Source organism: Grus americana, chromosome 1 (assembly GCF_028858705.1).
Source record: "Grus americana isolate bGruAme1 chromosome 1, bGruAme1.mat, whole genome shotgun sequence".
NCBI classification, from domain to species: domain Eukaryota; kingdom Metazoa; phylum Chordata; class Aves; order Gruiformes; family Gruidae; genus Grus; species Grus americana.
The window spans coordinates 66211614-66230699 of NC_072852.1; positions in this window are offsets into that span (position 1 = coordinate 66211614).

A 19086-nucleotide genomic window follows, 5' to 3' on the forward strand; every position below is an offset into this window, starting at 1 on the left:
GCTTCCCTTCTAAGACAGGCTGGCATCCTGACTTCACTGACCTCCTGTTCACACAAAAATCAATCGGTGTATATGGGCCTTGCTATATTTGCACTTAACCTAGATACAGTTATGCTGCTGGAAGAGAAGTGTGACACAGCTTAAAATGGTTTTGGTCAGTGCTATGCCAAGCTATATCAGCAAGCATATACATATAACTTCTTGATGTTTTGATCACTGTGGTTATAGCTATTCCAGAGCAAAGAAATGGTACAAAAATCACACACAAGCACAAATTTACCAAAGCCGATATTTGTAATGTGGGCCAAATTTTATTGACTTTAAACTGTGTTAATTAACAACAGACAAGCTAGCACATCTGCTTTATGTTTCATTTTTCTTTTGAAAGTGAGCACTCAAAAATCTCAGGTTTGGATATGTTCCCATTTCTTGTGCTTCATTAGCTGCCCCGTGTGTGGACCCTGTGAGTTTTACAGTCTATCACAGTAACAGCAATGCAGGATGGCTCATTCATAGAAACGTGAGTTTATGTGAGCAGAGACTCTTTATTTCTTGGGCTTTCTTCAGTTTAAACATTCAAGTTTGTGCAGTTTTTGGCTGTGTTTGTATGTCCGAAGAAAAAGAAAGTAACATCTGTGAACAATGCATTCTTTTGCTGACCTTGTCTTCATCCCAAGTTGAGGAGCTTTTTTACTGATTGGCCACCATATTTCCATGTTTGGATTAGACACATCAAGTTAGGGCAGAGACCTAGTCCAGATCAAGACTATATCCAGGTAGAGCCATCTGTTTTCAGTCTGTAAGATTTCAAAAGTTAAAATGGATTCATCTCTGAGTACGCCTTGGATGATGTTTTGTGGTAGCGTTATGAAAGTATGACTCAGAGCATGTAATTAATCCCTAAAACATTTCATTCTTCGACAAGTTTTGCAACAAATGTGACTTCACAATAATGATGAAATAATTTTATTTCCAAAATGGCAAAATGAGTTCAGCTGTAACATTTCTGCTGGGGCTATAGCAACATGGTTATTTCTGTGCTCAGGAAAAAAAATCCAATAAAGATGGATATATTCCACTTTAAAGCAAGGAAAGAATTGTGATATACAAGAATATCTGTGTCTATATATAAGTTTATTATAGACTTCTGTAGTTAAATTTCTTCATGATTTGTTAAACAGGGAGAAGAACTGGAAGATCTAGTACCTTAATGATTACTTAATGGGAGAAGACTGCTGAAGTTCTGGGACAGTGTTCACAGAATTATCTACACTGCTTGAAGGTAACTATCCATATTGCTTTTAAAGTCTGATTTATTGAATATAAGAATGTCAGTGCAGAATCAGAATAAAGATTAATTTAGGTAATTTGCTGTCTACGGCCAGTAGCAGATGCTTAGAAATGAGCACCAGCTTATGGTTTCATAATACGGCTTGAGCCGAGATAACAGCTCGCTACTGCCAAGAGGGAAAGGTCCTGCTCTTTCTTTCAGCTTCTGCACCCCCAGCTCCTGGATTCATAAACCCCACCTTGCCTATGCATTTCAGGTGCTCATCCAGACACACAGTAAGCCAATTCACTGAAATGGCAGGAAACTCACTTTAATAATAATAATAATAAGAAGTGATTTTGTCTTTGGTGAGTTGAGCTGGCTTGCCTTATGATCAGTCAGGTAGCAGAGCCAGACAGAGGGTCACGCACTTGGGATCAGTGACTGTGGGAGGAGAGAGCAGGGAAGGCTGGATAGGAGGAGGAACGAAGGAAAGAACTAAGAAGGGTGGTAGGGGGGAGTCAAGCCTCCCAGTTGTGTCAGCAGTGAGACATTTATTTGGCTGAACCATGTATTTTTGCATACTGGAAAATCCAGCTGATCTTCCCAGAGAAGCATTTACAATGGGTGGAAGAGCTCTTTCCTGCATGGAAATAACCAATTTACAATTTATCAACAAGTCTGTACAGGGTTGTGGCGTTTTGGTGGGGTTTTTTCCACATGTGCATTATTTTACACTCATTGTCCTTGAGTTTCATTGGTGATTTTATTGCTTGGTCATTCAACATCATGCCGTGTAGACAGCACTAGATCTTAGTATCCAGAAACTGTTGAAAACTTTGTCATATCACATTTTAGCCTTTTTCATGTTATTTATTTATAACTTGAAGAATACAGATCCCAGCACTGAACCTAGGAAGATCATGACAACAACTGCCTTTCCACTGTGAAAACTGACTGCATGTAGTTCAGTGCTCTTTTTCCTACTTTTCAAGCAGTTACCAGTCCTTGAGGGAATCTTTCCTTCCCAAGTGAGAGGCCTGAAGGGCTTTCGATAAGGAGTATTGCTGCCAATTTTTGGAAGGTGACAAGCTGACCACTTGAGCATTGATTCTGTCCATATGATGGATGACTTCCCTGAACAGAAGTCATGTTGATATATATATCATATTTACTATTCATTCTCTTCTTTGTTTCTATCACTACCTCTTATGGAGGTTAGGATTTTTTTCTGTTATTTTCACCAGAGGCAGAGAGCCTTTGTTAAAGATTGGTGCCATATTGCCACCTTTACTTCCTCTAGCACTTTGTCCATGATAAGCTATAGATCACACGTCATGGCACTTCCATAGCTGAGGTGCTTTAAACTCTTGAATAAATATCATCTGTTCCGGGTAGTTTTTCACTGTTCGGTTTCTCAATTTGTTCCAAGTTATCCAGTATTCATTCATTGAGGCGCTTATTTGTAGTGAAGAATGTCTCCATTGTAGGAAGTTCATGGACACTTTTATGGCCATTAGATACTTCTGGAAATCTCTGAGGTTCTTTCATAGCTTAGCAATATGTCCAATCAAAAACATTAAATAAATAGTCACTGTAGTAGGCAAAAGAAATCCCCTGTGAATGCTGATAGGCAGCAGATAATTTGTGTGCGTCTGTGTGTGAGGTGAATGTCTGAACATCCCAGCTGGAGAAAGATCTCAGAAATGGGGAAGATCAATAGAGACAAATGCCAGGGGATGCCCAGGAACCTTGGCTGGTAACGCAGGAGACTGACAACCGCAAGCAGCCGCGCAGCAGGAACCATCCTGACGTGCAGCCTGACCTTCCCAGGCCAGGAGGGATCTCCCATCTGGGGACAGGAATGAAGACCTAGGGAAGATAGCGCTGGTGGGTCAGCAAGTGAGCGTGTGAAATAATCAGGCAGGGTAAAAGATGCAATCTTGTTGGTTCTTAAATAGAAGTGAGCAGCCAGATCCACTACGGGTTGTTGTTTGCTCCATCTCACTCATGACAGGCATGAGTCAGGCCCACTGTACCTTTTATTTTTCATTTATTCTATAACAGTAAGTGGACGCTTCTTTTTGTCCTTTACATTTTGAGTCTTGAAATGAACTGTAATCATGTTTTCAACTGTTGCTTCTCAGTTAGAAATATAAGAAATCTACTATTATTTTTGGGAAATCTTGTATGTTCCCATATTTACCTGATTCTCATAACTGGAGAATAAATGAAAAGCTTCATTGTTATTCATGTTGCCATAAAAGCTGAAGAACTGTCAATACTAGGCAAATAATACAACTATATATGCAGTCAGATCTGGCCCTATTATTATTTAAGCTGAAAGTGATTTCCTGGGGTAAGAATACATTTAATTGATCTTCATTTTAAATTCATTATGTTTTATTCTGCGCAGTTAACTCTCAACTTGTAAGCCAAACTTATGTTTATTCTACTGCAAAACTAATCTTTAGAAAAACAGTACTGCTTTTTCCTGGCCTGAAATATCTAACATAATATAGATAGAAGTTTAATATAGTAATCTGGTTTTTAATTAAGATTTCACTTTGTGGAATGTTTGCAAGAGTTCATTATCTTTTTCAAGTGCTGCCCATTAGATTACCTACTTAATGACATTTCTTTAACAGTGCCTCTGAAATTTGTACCCCAAATGCTTATTTAGATATACGAGGCTACATGACATGGAAAAGCAATGAACATTTACCAGCTTCTGTTGCCTTTCAGACGTTTTTCTGTAACGCAAAGCACTTTTCTTGTATTTTAACAGACAGGCACTCTCTTGTTTTACCCAGTCCTGAAAGCAGGACAGGAACTATTTCATTACTACCTCTAATCTAAGTCAGGTGCTGTCAATGCTCAGCTACCTGAGCTATTCAGCACTCCAATGAAGATAGGTCACCTTCCCTAGACAGCTGGCTTCAGGGCAAGGAGTCTTCTACCCCAGAAGCCTTCACTTTGAGGTGCTGCTCCTGAGGCTGATAGGCGCCTGACTTCCTTCTTAGATTAATGGTGAGTACCCAGAGTCGTAGGCAATCTCACAGCATTAGCTATTATGTTCTGATAAAGCTAAACTGGAATGACGCTTTGATTTGTTAGTTAATTACCAGTATTTTGCTTTTTTTTTTTCCTTGGAATATTTTTGGGGTTTGGTTCCTATTGACCTACAGAAACTGCCTATTCACTTGTTTATCTCTTAGTTTTCTTCCAGTCAGGAACACAATGACTAGCAGCCAACATCATTGTAACAGTATTACAGATATCTCCAAACTTGATACCAAGCCATATGTTAAGATTTTGAAATTAGAATTTTATAAGAATAGCATTCTTCAGTTTTTGGATTGAGATGTAATAAGAATCAATATCTGGGAGTTAAATCTAGGCAACTTCAGGCTAGTGATAACATACTGAGTTTAATGGTGAGAATGATTGGTCTTTGAAACAAATTATTTGCTGATTGGAGTGGATACCCTGCAAACTAAAAAAATTCAAATCAAGGTTGCAGAGATTTTTGGAAGGATGTACTTGCTTCAACCTCAACAAAAACTATTACAGTAGAGAGTAATGATAGGGATCAGATAATATTACCCCAGTTTTCTCTTTTGGTCTTAAAACTCTATTAATTTTATTTCTTGGACTAGAAATCTTTTCCTTCTGAATTATTTACCAGTTTACATTTTTATCATCTTTCTTCACATCTTCCCTAGCATAGTAAAAGAATAAGTAAGCAAAAGATTTTCTGGCGGGCAGAAAAAAATCCACAACTTTCAAGTCACGGTCAGCCTCCCCTTTTCTTTCACTTCCTATTAGTCACTGATAAGGACAGATATATATTCCTTTCCCTCTCCCTAAGCAGGTGCTGAGCTCAGATATTCCACGTCTTATAGCTATCTCTGGAGATAACTGTTGTATGCCTAAGCACACAGTGGAAAGGACTGGATTTTTATTGTATTGGGTATTTTTCCTGCCTAGCAGGATTGGTGGAAAGGGTAGCAAAACAAAGAAAATTAGTATGAACCCTAAGGTCGAAATAACATCACCCAGCAGACTGAACATCTTTGTTATAAAAGTTTTCTTCCTCTTCAGGTGTCTTTCAGTTGTGGGCAGGGATGCTGAAGTCCAAGTAACGGCTCTAGGACTTTTAACATACTCAGACAATTTTACCTCTGTGTCATTACTTTGAACCTATGGCTAGTTCAGTGATTCACTGAAGGAAATGCTAGTTTCAGTTCAGTTCCTAGTAAAAAGCATGTATCCACCTCACACTGCCAGGTATCACAACTGGTTAGCTCCCTTACCTTTGATCTCTCCAAACCCACCCAACTCTTGCTGTTGCATGGAAAGCTTTGTTTCAGACTGAAAAGTGATCTCTGTAAGGGTTTACCTGAGTGTACAGGATACTGCTTCTGTACTTGTTCTGTGAGTGGTTTTGATACCATTAAATGCTTCATTTTCCACTAATTTTATATTTACAGTGGTCAGCTCTTTGCCTTCCAGGTGTAAGGCAGCACACAGCATGGCAAACACCACCTTGACATGCTAGCTTGGTCCTAGCTCAAGCAAAGAGTCTAAGTTCCTACCAGGATTCTCTAAAGAACTGTGGTTTTCACTGGTTGGTGTCATCTGATTGACTCTAATTAAGGTTATATCCTAATACGTTATTGTTTCAGCAAAGTTTTCCTGGTCAGAATGCAAGATTTAATCAATAGGTTCAGTGTTAAGAATGTGCTGCCTCTCTTTTGGCCCAGGAGACTAATCAAAAGACGAGTCACACTACACTTCCAGTGGCAATAAATGTTTTTTCACATACTGAATAAAAAATGAGGAAGTGTGCATGTATGCATGTTTTCACGCAGGTGGTTTCTGACAGCCTGGGTCTCTAACCAGCTGTTTCTTCTGCTCCCTTCTTGTGGCTTTTGCAGCAAATGTGTTATTCTGAAGATTAAGATTTTGATGACGGAAAATGGGAAGTCCCTAAATCATTGTTTTCCTGCAGCCCGCACGGCTGACTGGGGAGTGTGAGATGTGCATGCTTGACATCTTAGTGTAAAGGGGTAGAACCAACCAATTTATTGTCCACTGACAGCTGAAAACCTCTAGTCCCTTTCCTGCCTTCCTTGTCTATGCTTCTGATTGCAGGGGTCACTGCAAACTAGCTCCAACTGGTTGCTAACAGCTGTGCTGCTAATTACTTTATTGACCATAACAGATCACAGCAGATACCATTTTTGTTTGATTTCCCATATCTTATTTACATTTCTCCATGTCCGTACAGAGGGAATCAAAAATTTTCCCAATGCAAGAAGCGAATGCTTAGAATAAAAACGTATTTAATTGCAAGGGGATGTTTGAAGGGAAACAAAGCGTGCTGCTCTCAGGCATGCTTTGGTGGTTCTTTTTGAATTACAGCCTAAAAGAAGGCGTTTCTTCACCTATTTCTTCTACAAAGCATCATAGTCAGAGGGTGGGATCACGGTGTGGCCTGGACTTGTCTGGTTTATGTTGATTACTGTCTTCCATCTCCTAGAAAGCCAAATTTTATAGGGTTAAATAGCTATAAAGTCAAATATTATAGGCTTGTTACAGGGACAAGCCTATGATTTATAGAAGGTGTATGGTATAAGAGCAGATATAAAACAAGATTATAACTTTAAGGCATTCATTCACTTGAATGGATCTGATTGAAGTACAGTAATGTCAGGGCTCGCACTAAACATGCCTTCACTGTGTGGTTAGCCCAAACACCACCTTAATTTTCTCCCCAGTTCTACTATCTACATAGAAAAATCTTGTACCGGTGAGTCAATACATGCTCCCCAGCAAGGCAGGGGGTGGCTACCTTCTGGGCTCCAGGTGGAAACTATCTAGAAACCAGTCAGGAAGCAACAAGGACACAATTCTTCAATGACCTTCCTACAAGTCCCCCAGAAAGAATGATAGCCTTTCACCCAATTAATAAGTATTAGATCTGTGTCTGGGGTTGCAGGAGCTTACTTCAGAAGCACAAAGGCCAGCTACTCAGGGAGGGTTTTGCAAAGAGTATGTTTCTTGCCTGTGTTCTACTACTGAGGGTGCTGGGCATCGGTGCTAACACTGGTTGCAGATTTCTGCTTGAGATACCAGCCCCTTTCTAAAGCTTCTATTCTCTTCTCTAGAAGCATATAACTTAACTATTATCTAAATAAAATGACTGAGATATTTTGCAAAGGAAACCTTAAAAAGAAAAAAAAGAACTACATGTATTAGTAAATAACTGAAACTAATAGCTCAGAGTGGCAGCCACCCTCTTCTGGTATTCTGCAAGGCAAATTCCTTCCTAAACAAGAAAAAGGGACTATTGAGGAACCCAGCAGAGCCTCCTGCTACCTCCATGCCCTGCTGAAGTAAAGTTAAAATTTTCCAGAAGCACTAAAAAGGAAATTAAACTATGTTTCCTGAGAATGAGTGGGATTTCTTAACAAGACTGTTTAAACTTAACTTTAATTGCTCTGAGAAAGATGGTGATAAAAATTCTGGCAAAATTCATTGCTAAAAATGTTCCTAAAAGTATAACAAAACATAAGAATAATTTGTCTGGTTGTTAAATATGCTCAGACAGCTAACCCAGTCAGTGTGGGGCTCTAGGTAGTGCACAGAGGACCAGGCATGGGTTTGGGAAGTGATATGACTCAGCTGCCTGGGCTGCTGTCACAGAATGAAGCGTGCTCGGGGAGAGCCACTTGTCCCTCCCCACTGATGGTTGTTGGTGACTAAGTGAGACCAGCCCGCCTAGGTTTTGGAGAGCTAAGAGGCAGTCAAAATGACCCCTATCTTGACCTGTTCACAGGTAAATAAGACTTGTCCATTTCTGCACTTTTATTTGCAACTCTATGTATATTGGAAAGGCTTTATCAAAGTAGGGGAAATCAGAGTATGTGGAGTTTGGATTGGTCAAAATATCTCCTACAAGCTCATTCCAGGAGAAAATATCAAAGGTTTACTAAAAATGCAGGTATAACTTCAAGTCCCAATGGGCCTATTTTCAAGCACAGGAAAACTTTAGAGACAAAACTTTTGTCTATATTTGTCTTTCTTTTAATCTAAATGTCTGCTACTGGACTCTGTCAGAAAAAGAACAGTGAGCTACATTGCCCGATGTGCTTGTACTTCCTGCTGAGGTAGGTGAACCATGCAACGACCACAACTTTCTATGCTCTCTCCTCTTCTGCCTCACAGAAACAGTCACTGAAACCAGTCATTTGCTAGAACAGAAAAATGGGGAAATGATTGAGCTTTGTAGTGTCTGTCTACTCTGCTTCCCCCTTGCTTTGTCATTCTACTAATTACAGGAGGAGTTCTGTGTAGGAGAGTCCATACCACCCACAAAAGAAAGCAGGGAAGTATATTGATTGCTGAATAGCTTCTCTAGGGGCATGAGGACCAGTGGAGGAGCAGAGTCAACAACAAAATGATGACGGAGAGGAGAGTCTTTCTCTCTTTAAATCTTGTTTTACTAGCTGCTTTAGCAAATATTGAACTTTAAATATGAAATATCCTATTGAAACCAATGTAGAATCCTGAAATGGGACCTTTGTCAACAGAGCTATTTACGTAAGAAAGCTTTCCAAAGAGTGCGAGTGAGTTACTGCATGCAGTAAAACAGATGAGCTGGTAGCTTCTGGCTCCCAGAGGGGAATAACTTACAATCACTGCATGAGTCATGGAGACAGGCAGATACAAATGGTCTTGTTAGTGCAAAGTAAAAAAAAAAAAAAAAAAAAAATTTCTGCTGCTGGAGATCAGCATTCCCATCAGGCCACCACCCTGCCATATCTTGTACACATTCCTAGCTCAAAGCAAATAAATAGGTCATTGGGGAACAATGGACTCCAAAGAATTACAAAACTGCAGTAAAGGGCATACACTGCCACACTACTGATTTTTCTCATTACTTTGAAAGACTCTGTTCAAAGGTTTGGGTTTAGATTTAAATATACTATATCTAATTCAAAGTAGAAATTCTAAGGTAATGTAATCGCAGCCTTGTGAAGGGTTGCACATCCTTTCATACACAGCTGAGTGTGCAGAGCCATTCAGGCTAAGAATTGCTTGTTCTTTTTTTCTTGTTCTCTGAAAGGAAGTCTTTTTGACTTCTCAGAGTGAAGGCTAAGGTTCCTGCCAGGGTGGAGAGCAGAGAGAAGAAACAGGAAAAGACTGCTAGAGTATTCTTCTGTGAATTTGTTTCTATAATCTGCATATACCTTTGACCTCCTGAGCTTCCAAAAGCAGAGCTGTCTACAATGCAGTATGAAGTTCTTCCTTTTTTGTACTGCCAAAAAAAAAAAAAAAGAAAAAAAATATTTCATTTTAAAGACTGTGGAGATGTGTTTACTTATGGTAATGTTCATGCAGCTCTCCTGTTACATAGCAATGTTTAACAATGGATGGATTCAACTCTTCGGACATGGCAAATGCTAAATAGTGAATCATTCTAGCTGGTTACCTGAGTTATGTATCTGTGAACATTTGAAATATAACACATACAGAGAAGAGGAACTGATATAAAGTACAACAGTACAGTCACAGGCAGGGAAATAGGAGAAAGAAATCAGTAAAACAAAAGGAGTTATTTCTCCAGAGTGTTAGCTCCCAGAATCTTTTGTCAGAATCTGGGTTCAAAACTTCTCAGAGGTTGTTCTGTGATTCCCGTTTGGGTCAGATTACTTGTCCCTAGAGCTGGTCAAACAGGGTTTGACTGTCAGCAGAAGTAGCCAGATGCTCCTACCTCTGCTCTGTTTGCAGGTTACAAGGAGCATAGGGAAATGCTCCAGGCTAAAATCAGAAATAAGACAACAATAACGATAGTCCTGACACATACCTTCCAGGTGGCTTTTATGGGAACCAGTAGTTCATGAACGTTAATAGCACTCAGTATCTTTCCTTCCTTCACCACTGCCTCTTCAGCAGTGAGAGAACATGACTGCTTTTTTCTCCCCTAATGAGAGGGAATCACATCAGCAGCTCTTCTAAGATAAGATATATGGTGGGTACATTGAAGTACTCACCGTGGTGTCACCAGAGCTACGGGCTTGTTTGGAGGAAGAGTCTACCTCAGGTCACTGAAATATCCGTTTCTTACTTACGTTTTGTACATGGCATTCACATGCGCACATATCATATGGCTTGTGAGATGTTGCAGCGCTACTTCTAAGTCAGATTAAGAGGTACATCAGAAATACTTTAGAGTTTATTCTCTGATGTTTGGTCTGACTATTTTGCAATTGCTGTAAGTAAAATTGTACAAATAACTAACAGATTACAACAATATCTTAAACTAAGACATTGTGTTGCTCTTTTCAAGTTTCTCTTTTCCTTTGGCTGTTCACATTTCTGGAACCTACAGACACAAAATGCGATCTCTTTCAAGAAAAGCAGAATGCTGCTTCTTTTTTCCAATTCTTCTGTTTTTCTGGGACAATGAACTGACTCTGCAATCAGTTGGTACCTAATAAAAGTAAGGTACAGTAACATAACAGAAACAGTCTCTTGTGCTGTGCAATTTACTGTGTAATCCTTTAAGTACTATACAGAATATCTCAGGCTGGCTTGCATTCCCTCTCTTCCCATATATCATATTTGCCCTAAAAATGTTCTGAGATTTACTGTTATACCACTGATAATGAGAAATGAAATGTGAGCTTGACTTTTACAGACTTAATATCGCTGATATTGTTTTCCCTTCTTTATAAACCTTATTTCTTTAAGGGATTTGCATGATTTTTTCATGCTCCTCAAAAAGTGTGTGGCACTTTGCTGAATGAAATAACCAGGGCTTCTGTCCCTGGTAATGGCAAAATAAAATTAAATAAAACAAACCCTGCAATTCTGGCTATCCTCAATGAAAGCTTTCTCTGTACCATTTTCATATGCTGTTCATGGAAGGTGGTAGAGAAGTGGCAGTCAAGAACCACAGCATCCTTAAGTATCCTTGACTGTCATTAAGTTCCAGGGAAAAATTTCTCCATGACTCTCTCTGGACCAATAAGCTTCCAATCTCATCAATGTTCATTTGTCTTTGCTGAACTGGCTGTAAGGAGAGGTGGATTTTCAACACTTACTTCAGCCTGAGCCAGGCAGAGGTTACTGTCTCTCTGAAATCCTTCTGACAGACATGAATTCTAATCAGGCACACATGATTTTTCATTCACTAAAGACTTGAACCAAAAAGCGAGAGGTGACAAAGTTCAATATTGCTAATCTCTTTCCTCACTTTGCTAAACTTAATTAGCAATTGCTGATGCTGACCTTTTTTTCCTTGACATCAGGAAAAGGATGGTCTTACCAAATTCATCCCTTCCAGCCTGATGAGAAGGCTTACACTTCCAGTAAAGTGTAGGATGCAGATAAGGACATGCATTCCCTCTGTAATGAGCAAACACAGGTGACCCCATTGACACCATCTGTGAGGTGGACAAAAACCAGCAATCGAAATGCTGAAGCAGAAACAACATAATCGTTACACTTGTGCAGATCCTTCCCTGCACCTCAGGGAAAGGGGGGGGGAAACTTTGCAGATAAATACAGAATTAAATTACATTCTGGATGTTATGGACTTTATTTTCTCAGGCACGTTTTCAAGCCTCAATGGAACGTGTGCATTTTTACAAATGAACTAATACAGAATTTGGCCTGGTCATGTGTGATGTGATGATTCCAGAAGAACAGCATACACTAACATGTCACATGTTAGTGATATAAAGCCCTGCTGACCTGTAACCAGGAACTGCTGGTGACAGAAGAAAGCCCTTGTGACACATGGTGTGCAAAATGTTAAAATGTAAACTTAGAATTGGAATTAGTCTGACTTTCTGAAAAAAATAATTAGAATAACACATAAAACTTCCTGTTCTCAGCTAACCCTGTATTCATAAGAGATTCACTCTCAAATAAACATAAAGATATTTCATTACCCTTCTCTTGGATGCCTGGCAGCTACCTAAAAGACCACATGCATTTGCATTCAAGAGGAAGCAAAATGCCTCTCAAAGATGGAAATGAAGACAGCGGGATAAGATCCTACTCTTTAAGGCAATAACCTGGAGAAACGATGTTTTTGCATGAGATTTGTATGTGAGTCCAGCACAGCTGCTCTCCCTCTGCTCCCACTCCCGAAAAGATATAAAAGCACGCTGAACCAGGAGATTAAGCTATATTCTGAGTATGAGTGTTAGTGGGTTTGGTTTTTTCCTTTAAATGTATCTCTAGCTTTGTAAACAAGAACATTGAGATTCTGACTTCATAGTGACAGCAAATCTAAATAAAGACTTGTTGCAGGCAAAAAAAAAAGAAAAAAGTTTAGCAGGCCAAAATAGTTTTTCTTTTTAATTCCAGCAATTAGAAAGCACTGCCCATTAAACTCCAACTTGTTTTGGTAGCTGCTGTTGCTAGGACCCAGGAAAAGTCTTCCTGACAAGTATTATTTGTAACTGTTCCACCCAGGAGCAACGGAGACAAGGCTACCAATAGCTGCAGGAGTAACCCTTGTTGATGCATCGTGTTTCTACCAGGTCCAGGCATCTTTTGTGGGTTTTCATTTAAGTTGTTTACGGCATAGACATCTATGGCTGGGCTCTTTATCTAACCTTCCTGGGAGGCTGAGAGAGAGAAAAAGACACTGACTAATTCACTTAAACTCAAGGGGACGTTTAAGAAGATCAAGACTATTTGTCCACTAAAAATGCCAGGTTCTGTCCAGCAAGTATAAAAAGAGTCCAGGTATCTAGATCTATGCAAAATTAATCCCACCCTTCATGTCAGCAGCTGTTGCATAAATGAATAGATCACAGTCATAGGAATAATCGGATCATGTCCCCTATATGCCCCCAAATACTCTTGTGGCAAAACAGTGAAAATATTATTCCATAGTACAAGTATCTCTCCACATTTATGCCAAGAAGTCCCCATCTGCTGATGCAGCCATAAAACAGCTTACTGCTGCTGCAGAGGAGGAAGTCAACAGTTGCTGGATGTTTGCTGGCTGCTACGTTCTTTGTGGCAGCAAACCAAATGGAGCACAGAAACCCAACAGGTTTTTTTGGCTTGGGGTCAAACTATGAAATGGTCCTGTAAGTTGGGCTGTAGCCAACTCTTCTTCTCATGTTAGGTATCCAGGGAAGAAATTGGTCAGGCCTGCAATTTGTTTTGTCTTACCTATTCTCATCCTCCTGGACTAAGGCATTTTTCTTTCGTCATTCTCTTAGCCACCTTTCCTGCCCTGCTAATGTGTTTTTTTTTCCCCTCATGTAAATATATATATTTATGTCCTTTCTCAAACATAGCATCAGTATTATTAGCATAGAAATTATATCAAGAAGTATATGAAAAAGCCATTTCCCTTACCCTCTCCTTGCAATTATGATTTAACTGCTTCAATAAACAACAAAATCATTCCTTGCACACATCATTACCATTGAAAAGATTAAAATAGTCTGGCTATCAGAAAGAAAGAAAAAAACAACCCACACAGAGAGGAGCAACTTCTGCATGCCCCCATCCAACCCAAATTCCAGCATGAGGCCTCTCCTTGTTAAGTCAGGTCTCAGGATTCTGCTTCCCTCCCTCTGCCCAACGAGCCCTGGAGATGCTGAAGAAAGAGGAAGGAAAGGAAAAAAGAGGTAATTAAAAAACGAACAAAAAACCAACAGTGGGAAAGCTCTCTACCTATGACCTGCTTCCAGGCAGGAAAATCAAGCAGTCTCTAGTCTGATTTCCAGAACAAGAGAAGAGTCTAGGAAGGGCCAATACTTTAGTGTCTGAGGCATTTTTTAGTTCAGCTGTCCCTGTGTTATTGCACGTAAGAATGTGTTATGATTTGCACTGGGGAGTGCTAATTTATTATCCCAAAGAATGTGTTGGACAGCTTCATTACACAGACAATAGATTAGTTTAGCTGGTGCCTGCCTTTTGTGAGGCAAGTTTTAAGAGCAGTCTATTGCTTCCTGTACATTTGATGAAAATACATTTAGACTGTTTACTCTAAACACAGGTTTATTTGATAGGTTCTATGTCCTAATTATAACATTTCACTGCACAGAAAATTGAACTCAAGAAAGAGCTATTATCCCTGGATTGTTCAGTGCTTGGTACAGGGAGGTGACTTTCCTGATTGAGGCCTCACTGCTCTATTATGATACAAATTATGTTAGAATAAGAAAAGTATTTGTCATTGATTATGAAGTTTAAGCTATTTTATAAGCAATACATGATATTTTGCATCATGTCGTACACAGCTATAGAGAGCACAACGGCAATAGTACCTATCTTACACATAATGTACCTATCTTATGCATAATGCTATACATAAAAATCACTGTACATGGAAAGCTGCCCAGCGGAAAAGGACGTGGGGGTGTTGGTCAACAGCCAGCTGAATATGAGCCAGCAGTGTGCCCAGGTGGCCAAGGCGGCCAACAGTATCTTGGCTTGCATCAGGAATAGTGTGGCCAGCAGGAGTACGGAAGTGATCGTCCCCCTGTATTTGGCACTGGTGAGGCTGCACCTTCAGTACTGTGTTCAGTTTTGGGCCCCTCACTACAAGAAGGGCATTGAGGTGCTGGAGTGTGTCCAAAGAAGGGCAACAAACAAAGCTGTTGAGGGGTCTACAGAACAGGTCTTATGATGTGTGGCTGAGGGAACTGGGCTTGTTTAGTCTGGAGAAAAGGAGGCTCTCTACAACTACCTGAAAGGAATCATAGAATGATTTGGGTTGGAAGGGACCTCAAAGATCATCTAGTTCCACCCCCCCTGCTGCAGGCAGGGACACCCTCCACTAGACCATGTTGCCCAAAGCCTCGTCCAACCTGGTCTTAAACACTTCCAGGAATGGGGCATTCACAACCTCTCTGGGCAACCTGTTCCAGTGCCTCACCACTCTAACAGTAAAGAATTTCTTTCTAACATCTAATCTAAATCAACCCTCCTTCAACTTAAACCCATTACCCCTTGTCCTGTCACTACACTCCCTGATAAACAGTCCCTCTCCAGCTTTCCTGTAGGCCCCTTCAGGTACTGGTAAGCTGCAATTAGATCTCCCCGGAGCCACCTTTTCTCCAGGCTGAACAACCCCAACTCTCTCAGCCTGTCCTCATAGGAGAGGTGCTCCAGCCCTCTGATCAGCTTTGTGGTCCTCCTCTGGACTCGCTCCAACAGCAAAGGAGGTTGTAGCCAGGTGGGTGTCAGTCTCTTCTGCCAAGTAACAAGCAATAGGACAAGAGGAAACAGCCTAAAATTTGCACCAGGGGAGGTTTAGGTTGAATATTAGGAAAAATTTCTTCACTGAAAGGGTTGTCAAGCATTGGAACAGGCTGCCCTGGGAAGTGGTTGAGTCAACACCCTTGGAGGTATTTAAAACATGCGTAGATGTGGTGCTTAGGGACATGGTTTAGTTGTTGGACTGGCAATGTTAGGTTAACGGTCATCTTAAGGGTCTTTTCCAACCAAAACGATTCTATGATTCTGTGACTCTGTAAGGCACGCTTTTTTTCTTGAGGCTGCTGTGTCTTTGTGTGTACATCTACATTGCATTATAAACGCTCATTTGCTAAAATAACCCTAGGTATGTCATCCAGAGCTATGTCCTTGGCAATCTCATGTTACTGCTGAAAGCTCTGAGTCTGTTCTGGCAATCTTTGATTTCACTCTATGAGTTCCTCAACCGGCAGAGAGGTTTCTAGCTAGCTGGCAAATTAGCTCCAGCAGCACTAACCAGAAAACCCAGGCTGTACACAAAAGAGTCCTCAGGTCTGCACATCTGACCTTCGCTGGCCCAAGTCAAAGCCACACAGGCTCCAGTTGTTGGGTCTGTCTGCTGTGTCTCACATTCTGTCTGCCTCTTTTTCTCTTCTTTTTCTTTTTTTTTTTTAAAGGGAGCAAGTTAGTGCAAAGAGATGGAAATTTTCCCCTGACCTCATTTGGATATCAAGGCCAGCCCTCATAACCTCAGGGAATAGGCAAGTATGTGGGCTGAACATGCTGCTTGACACAATTTGTCTTTATGAAAACACTTGACGTGTCAAAAGTAAACACTTGCAAGAAACCGTTTGTGCCTGCTATAATTCGAACACTCAACTGGCCCTATTAAGTACATTATTAAAAAACTTAAGTTGTCCCCCATTATTGCACGCTGCTTTGTTTTTGTAACTTGTGTCTTTCTTACACTGTTGTCCCAGCGTAGTCACAAATGCTGAAGTATTAGGAAACTCAACTATTAATGTGTTGGGATAGGCTAGGCTGGAAAAGTCACAAGGCTGCTTAAATTAGTTTGTAGCTTCTTTTGACTTGGAGGTTTGAGGGCTTCTTTTTTCAGCATATTGGTAACTAGACACCTTTTTCTGTATTTAGAATGGTTTTGGTAAATGAAGATGAGCCACAAAGCCAAAGTTGGAAGGTTGGTTTCTCTGCTTAACCATCATGACCAGATTTGTTTACTCTCTGGTTATTGCAGAGTCTTTTATTATGGGTGAGGTTGTGTACGTCAGAAAGGATGTGATTTACATTTTGCATCCCAGAGTAAAAGGGATTACTTTAAAGGCAACAGCTGCACAATGCCATGTTTCCATCACTCTGCAGGTTTAATTATGTCAGACTGATGTAAGAAACAGACACAAGAACAGGATCATTCAGAATTTAAGATGATTGGTCATCACCAAAGTGGTGATAAACACCACTGATTATGATAAAAGAGCTTCAATATTTGTGCTTCAAGAGGAGGTAAAAATATTTTCCAAGAAGCTATTTCTAAGGGAATGATACATTTTCCCTGAATAATGCTTTGAATAATACTTCTATACAGCTGGTTGAGTTAAAGTTTTTTAAATGTCTTACCTTATATTTCTATATGAAAATTTATTAACTTTTTAAATACAACTTACACTCTGAATTTCCTGGGTCTGAGGAGAACTACAACAATAGTACAATTTATTTCCCAGCTTTTGGGTACTATCTCATACATTCAGTTCTAAATGAAATGTTATTCCTTCATACTGGAGAATTTCAAAAAGCTTCCCTTCTAAGAGCAGAAGCCCTTGGGTAAGGCAAAGTCAACGGTACATGGTGGCCAGTGAAGGTGAGCTCCCAGCAGTATCTCGTCATGTGGGGAGTGCAAGGCAGGCGGTGGTGGAGCAGCTGTGTAATTTGCAGTTGCTTTATTGTGTGAGTAGGGTATGTGGTGGGGTGTGATAACACAGTCATTTCAGGAGTAGCTGCAGAGGTGTAAGAAATGACCCCATCTGTGCTCTTTAGCCTCTCAACGTGAAGTTCCTTCCTCCTTCATGCAGAAGATTTGCAAATGTCTCTAATCCAATTCACTGCAAAGTCACCTGGGTTATGACTTGCCCTTGCTAGTAATCTACCTGCTACTACTCTGAAATGGAATAGGAATCCTTGTGTGATCCTTCACAGCATCTCATAATCTCCATACTGGTAATATCTTAAACCATTGTGTCTAGACCCAAAAAAACTCCGTCAGCTGAGACTACAGTATATAAATGAGGTCAAAAGAGCCCATATCCCAGAGAACTCTGTGCTTTAAAAACTTCACTGTTCCTACCGTAGCTCTGACAGTTCTACCTAATGCAACCAAATACCAGTTACATGAAAATTTTGTGATAATGTTGCAAAAGCTGCCAGAGCTCTGAGATGAGCTTTTGTACTAGTAACAATGAACAACACTGACAATGAACACTTTCTTTCTGTTAGGGGAAAAGAGCAACTCAGCCTGGGCAACTTTGGAAAGAACAAGCCTCCACTGTGCCTAGCTTAGAGCAATTAAAGGTGCTTATGAACTCTCCCTGTCCTCACCTAGGAGACACATGCAACAAGAAGTTAATGCTCCTCTGCCACTTTTGTCTTAGTGCCTCCCTGGTTCTGTTCCATCTAGAAGACAGAGGGGAGACAGGAGTACAGGTGTACTCGCATGGTCTCAAAGGTCACCATATAACAGAGTAATGCCGTGTAAAGGGACAATGGAGTCTTGTTATAGAGAAATCTCAGTTTATCAACATTCACTGATTTATCAACTGATTCACTACTAAATACTTTGTAGTAGTCTTACCTTCAGCCTCTGCAAGAGCTGAGGACAGAGCAGGTTGCATCTGAAGATGTCATCAGCATGCCTAACACCTGGAGTAGGTACCTATCACCTGGAAATTTTTTCTGTTTAATTCTATGGACTTTGAGTAAAAGGTTTTAAGCTGCTCCCAACATCTAATCATTTCTCAGTCCCCAGTAGCAATACTTACCTTTAATCAAAAACACTGCTGTGCTCTGCAATGAAGACTGAGAGACACCAGTAACCACAATATAAAATACTGCTTCCCTTAGAAGGTCAGATTGTTTAGACCTGGCATCCTCAGGCTTTAATGTAACACTGCTACAAAGCAAAGCTTATATATACCCAGTTACTGGCAGAAGAAAATAGTTGGGAAATGTGCCTTCTTTCTCTCTCTGGCCCTTAAATGGACAAAAGCAACAGGGACAGGTACAAGCAGCCTCTTGAGAGGGAGACCCAAAGAGCCATACGTGGCTATAAAGTCAACTGCTGCTGCTGTGACAATTAGTGACTGACCAGCAGCCCTGGGTTGCATGGTACTGGCTTGCAGTTGGCTCAGGACAGTAACTGAAACTCCTGTGTCTTATTGAAGATGGCTGTGGTTCTCGGAGTCACTTGGTCTCTCTCCCATCTTCTTCTGTGTAACACTCTGGACCACCGTAGCCCATCTTTCTGAACAGCTTCCTCCAAACTCCTGTGCCCCCAGCCCCAG